This window comes from Stegastes partitus, unplaced genomic scaffold (assembly GCF_000690725.1).
Source record: "Stegastes partitus isolate 25-593 unplaced genomic scaffold, Stegastes_partitus-1.0.2 Scaffold929, whole genome shotgun sequence".
NCBI classification, from domain to species: domain Eukaryota; kingdom Metazoa; phylum Chordata; class Actinopteri; family Pomacentridae; genus Stegastes; species Stegastes partitus.
The window spans coordinates 22931-29364 of record NW_007578660.1 but is presented as its reverse complement, the minus strand read 5'-3'; positions in this window follow the sequence as shown (position 1 = coordinate 29364).

Below are 6434 nucleotides of genomic sequence, written 5' to 3'. Positions count from 1 at the left end.
TTTTTCTTGCTTTACAGTTATACAAGAAGATAAAAACTATATTCGCATCTGTTCTATCACAGAAATATGAAGCCACCGCCAGCAGCAGCAGCAGCAGCAGCAGCAGCTAGCTGAGCTCAGAATAAAGATGAGGGACAGGTGGAAACTGTCAAAGGTGGCAAAATCCACCCACCAGCACCTCTAAAGTTGTATTTCATTCTAATTTAATTTGTACCAAAACTATGGAAACTGAAAAATGACAGGGTTTTTCCTGCATAGATTAGTTTTTGTTACCATAAGCCATTTTTGCCCGTGCCAAAGGGAAATTAGCAGACCCCAAAATGATAATAATTCTGAATAAATGTGTGTTTTGTTAATTGTGGTTTCATTACTGTCATTCTTTTTAAAATTAAACGGTCAGAAATAACAGAAAACTGTAACACAGACCCCTTGCCTTTACTGTACGGGGACCGATCGTGGTTACTCGTCTCCTCTCAAACCCCTGAATGGTTTGATGAGGGTTATGCATCGGACTGTTTCTTGGCTGGGTGGACTCTTCTTTTTGGACAGAGCTGTTTTCCGCCTTGTTCCAGTCGCTGCTGGCTGTGGCTTCATATTTATTATATACGTAGGTTGGAACAGATCATCTCATCTAACGCTTGGCAGGAAAGCACAAAGAGTATGTGTCAGAAGGTGAAACTATTCCTTCCAGTTTAGTTTTTACAACCTTTTGGCAGTTGTTACCAAAAGCTAACAACACTGCTGAAATGTTGAAGAAAAATTCTGCTGGAAACAGTGAAAAGTCTGTCAATATGTGTTTAAAATGAACTAAACTAATTATTTGAGGGTCAGTATTAACAGATATGACCTAAAACAACAGATTATTGTTGACAATACAGAGGGGTTTTCAGATTTAACTTTGTGAAATATGACCAGCTATTAAGACATACAGATGGTCCAAAATGAAGCAAAGGAGCGTTACTGGTTGTTAAAAAGTCCACCGGACAGGATGATGAAAGCGTTTCCAGCAAAGTTCTGATTAAACAGTAAATATAGAAAAACTCTAATAGAGAAAAGTAAGTGATCACAGATACCATCACCTCCTTACCTGTGGGTCACTTTTTGCCATCATGTTTCATTTTTTTTCTTATCTCTTCTCTCCGAGTCCAAATTTATCTCTGTGCACAATAAACACAAGTTAGCACCAACAGGATTTATCTTCACCTTTTTTTTTTGTTGGCAGGAACAGATGCATAAGCAGAGTCTAAATAGACTGATGTGGATTCTATTAAGAGCGTTGTGGCGGCATAAACAATGTTGCCAAAGGTGATAAACTTGGTAAACCAACAAAATAAACAGCTGCCAGTTTTTATTGCGCCCGAGGCCGCGGCTCAGTCCTGCTTAATGGACAAGAATCACCATAGATCCACGTGTGGACTAATGCGAAAAGAGATGTGAAGACAGCTGCAAAGTCTTTAAGCACCTTAGACTCCGTTATTTGTGCAAAATGAAAACATGTACAATGAGTAATGAGTCGTTTTTTTTATGAATCTCTTTTGTAATCTGAGCATGAGAGCAGTTTCATGAGCAGCATTCTCTTTAAGGAATGCATCCACATCCATAGCAGGCTGTGGGATTTCGGCTCTTGGCTGGTTTGTAGCTGGCGGCATGCTTGTTATGAAAATGGATCCGAGAGAGCTTCTGGCAAAGTCTGCATGACCATCGCTGGCATACACAGAGCTTCCAGCAACACTGATCTCTTCCAACTCATAGGTGCAAATAAACACGAGAGTTAGTTTGAAGAAACAAATCACTCTGAACAGAAAGGAGTTGGAAATACGAAGCGATTTTTTTGTGACCGCTTAAATATTCACTTAAAGCTACTTAATAATCATTTTATTCTTGGCAGTTGCTTGGTCTCTGCAAAACTGAAGTTGGATGTGATGAACAATCGCCCATGAATGGCAGAAATCCCTCCAACTTGTGTCGTCTAAGCTGCTTTATGTTCCCTGAGAATGTTGTTTTCCTACAGATTTACTTAATAAATAACATTGTTTTTGCTCACTGATGATTTACAATAACGTTATTCTGGGCAAACAACCTTTAAAAATATCCTGTGTGACAGCATGATCGATTCACAAAGTGCGAACCGAAGACATCTTGTTAATTCTGCATTAGGCTGACACCATAATTCTTCATGTAAGCTCGACCACTAATCTTTTCCAAGCCACTACCAAGGAAAACTGTATACAGCTCTTTTTTTTTGTTAGGTGCTTTGTGTGAGAACAAAACCGAATACGTACCAAGTTTCTTTTCTGACCGATGAGGGACCCGAGCATGTCTGATGGCTGAGTACAATCTTCAGTCCTGTGGGAGCTGATTTCTGTGCCTTCTGCTCTGGAAAGAAGCACAAATAGACACTGGTATTTTGCACACACAAAAAAAAAAATGATAGGAGCATGATAGGAGTCGTGTTACTGTGCAGCAGAGTGAGAAAAAATCCTGATAAGACAGTGTTGAAATATTTGATAGAGCTGAATTTCATCAGAGTTGTTTTATAGTAACATTCAGGCCCATCCTTACATGAAAGAAAGAGGTGGAGACGAATATTAAACTGTTAAATGAAATATCAGCCATGATAATTAGTTTCACTTCTACCCTTACATACTTATTTTTAAACCTGGGGTGATGAAGGTGCTGTGATGTCGCATGGATGATAATGTCATGGGATGTCACATGTGGAACTGTTGTGATACCTGATGAAAGTCTTAATTAATATCTATTACAACAGTAAACAGACAGAGTGTGGGAGTTGTTGTTTCCTCCACCACATGCCTCAGGTGTGCAGAGATTCCTCCTACTATAATATCATTGTGCAAATGGACAATCACAACTTATTGCAGTCTCACTGGTGAAACCTCCTTTATAATGATTTCGCACCAACATAAACAACTATCGCTGCTGCGTCTCCAGCTCGGGTGGCTTTGCTCATAAATCTTGTTATGCATTATCAGCACAAGTGTGCAATTAAGGTGCTATCCCTTGCACGCAATTTTCAAAAAGAAGCGCACCTTTTGGAAAAATGTTAGCGGAGGAGGATGAATTATGAATAAGACAGCAGGTTCCTGGCGATGGGGATTAAGTGTTTGCACCGCGACAGAACAGCAAATGGTGTGAAAAAGGCACGCACGGTGATGCAATAAGATTATTACTGAGCAGCAGAGGTCCAAATTGGTTCGAATGAAACGAAAGGCACGCAGGATTGAAGAAGATAAGCTAGGCAATAAACAGGTAACATACTTTAATTAATAGCTTTGTTTACCTAATGGTCAGAGTTCTTTAGTTTCTGCAAAACTTCTCCCCTCACACTTCTGCACATGTATAATTAATCTTAAAACTTGTGCACCAACCTCATATAGTCACTACTCTGCAGTTCTTTTTTTTTTTTTATAATCTGATGATTAATTATTTCTAATTGCGCTGCAGTTTTAGTCAGACTTTGCTTCCTATTACCTCTTTTGTTTCCATTGTTTTAATTACATGCCCATGCTTTACTGTGTCTTTAATGAGCTGTCAGAGTCGTAAAAACAGTCGCACTTGCGGTTGACTTAAATTAGACTTAATGGTGGATTTATGAGAATGTGCAGCGAGACGGAAATTATATTCAAATCCTTTAAGAAAAGTGTGACGCGGTGAAAACATTAAAAAAAAAGTCTTAATCATGATGTATTGTAGCTTCTAATAGTTGGTAAACTATGATTCAGCATTAAAACGAGCAATTAACCATCAACATGGGGGAGTTTTTCAGAGTGTTTTAAACTGTCAGCTATGACTCAAAGCAAGCATTTGAAGTCTTTGTTAGCTGGTAAAATGAATTCAGTGATGAGCTAAACCTGCTGATCTTCTGATTATTATGTCTCATTTACATGATAAAAGCAAACTGCTGACCACTGGTGACTTCAACAAACCTGACTTGTGCTGGGACTGACACAGCTGTGACGACGTCCATTCACTCACCTGATAGATTCCTCTCTGCTTTGACCAAACCACACTACAGTGTGTTTCTTTATCTACAGGAAAGAACAAAACCACGTTATAAAGAAAGTTTCTATTCTGTGTATATTCACAATAACATGAATAGACTCACAGGCTGCATGCAATGAATATATATTATGTATGTATCTATGCACAGGACAGGACACAACAGTCATTACATTCCATCACTGTGAAAAAAGTAAACCTATTCGAGGTGTTATAAAAATGACATTTTATGATAAATTTATTTATATCACTGATGTGATGTTTAGTTTTGCCGAACATTATTTTAGCGTCTTTTATTCATTAAAATTTATTCTTCCTTTTATCACAGTTTAGCTGAATGTGGATCTAGTTAGAGATGGGAAAGGGATTTTTTTTAAACATTTATTTGGGGTTAAAACGGGCAGGTTTACTTTTTTTTAAGTGGAAGTTAGCATTTGATGATTAAATTAGGATTATTATTAGGGTTACCTGCTTAGTGTTTAGTCTTCCTTTCAGTCCCGTGATCTACACTCTTAATGAGAGTCAGGCTTCAGGTGTACTAATCACAGAAGAGAATTCAAACGGCTAGAAACGGACTTTGACGTTTAAAGCACGGAAAATTACAGTGCATGTACAGCTCGCTCAGGTTAAGATGACACAAATGCAGAAAGAGGTTAGCAGAGACATCGATGAGATAACAAGCGGGTGTGCTGGGTTTTTTTTTTTCCACTCAGCAAGTAACATGCTATCTGTCAGAGGGTGAAAACCAGATCATGTGTGGCCCATTACGCTCTTCAGCTTCAAATCCTCAGCTTTTTAAAAAGGCATTATTATGATAATATATGAGGACTTCTTACCTCTTTAAACTCCATATCATTCTCAGAGTCAATCAGTGTCTGTTTAATGATGTAAAACTTCAGGGAATGGATTAAGAAAAGAAATTTATTAGTTTCTAAATAAGAAGAAAGTGTTCAAATATTCAAGGACGACTGAGCAGGAGTATAAATTATTTAACCAATGATTCATTTGGGACAGGCTGCTGGGCTTTCTTTATGAAATGAGTTAGCTGTTACCTGAAAGCAGATGTTTGGATTTAGAAACAAGAAACTCAATGGCGTTAACAAACTGCAGAAAAATAACCAATTTAAAGCTCCACGGCCTGCTGTTTAGAAAGTCTTACACACTTGCGTTGAGGTTTATGTTGTTTTTATTAAATGCTTTATGTACAAATACAGATTACACACAGAACAAAGCACGCATTATAAATTACACACTGTACAGAGCTTTCAACCCAAACAAAAGAAAGGAGAAAAAAAAGTGTTTTGCACGATCACGATCTCACATCATTTCGTATCATTTAAAATCACAATGTAATCTAGGCTAGTTATTTTTTTTGTGTAGTATTAACTCATTTTATATAGCAATCAGTTATGGGGGAAACTTGTGATTTCTTCACATTAGACATTTTTAAAAGAAATGTTTAGGAACCATCTGGTGTTCAATTTAAAGGTTTGGTTTCCATTTGTTCCTGGAATTTATCATGTTTTTTCAGGGCAGGTAATTCAAACTTTTACAAATCAAGCCACAGTTGTTATGAAACAGGAAGCTCGTACTAGTCTTTAAAAGACAAATTAACCACAAAACTGCCTCTGATTTATTACTATGGAGCCAAATAATGAATACATTTATGGGGGGAAAAATGCCTTGAAGAAGTCAGTCTGAATCTCACAAAGGTTTTTTCTTTTTTTTCTTTTTTTGTTGCAAAGTATTAGTATTAGATCTACTTAAATCAGACGGAGCCTCCAGCCACACCAAACTGTGGGGGAAGATTGGAAAAAAAGATATTTTAAATTGGAAGCGAGCATCACATTTGCTCCGCAGCTCTGGCTGGTTAAAGACTCATCCTGCCTGGAAAGTCATTTTGGTTGACTCACACGTAGCTAAGCAGGGTTTATGGGCCGTTTTTCCAAATTAGGAAAAAAAACTGCTGTCAGTAGATTTTAAATAACTACTTGAAAAAACTTGCAAAAAGGGGCAAAGTTATAGAGAAACTACTTTAGCACCTAAACAGGGGTATACTTTTGTGTATTTGTGGAAATGCGGGAAAAAAATCGGACTTTTGCCAGCTTTACGTGTCCAGCGGTTGGTGTGTTTTAGGGGACGACAGGTGATATAGCATCATGGGTGTTTTACGATATCCTGATAAAAAGGCTAACATGTTTTTTTTTTTTGACAACTTGGAGGAGCAAAGAATACACTGATGCTACCATGTGGGACATTAAAGTGACCTATAACAAGAAAGTTATGACTCTGATCGCCTCATATGACACATCAAGTAAGGGGGAAGAGTTAACCGTGACAATCTCTGCCTTAAAGACAATAAAGGGAAACCAATTAGTCCCGATCATAGACATAACCTACAAATTAAATCAGAA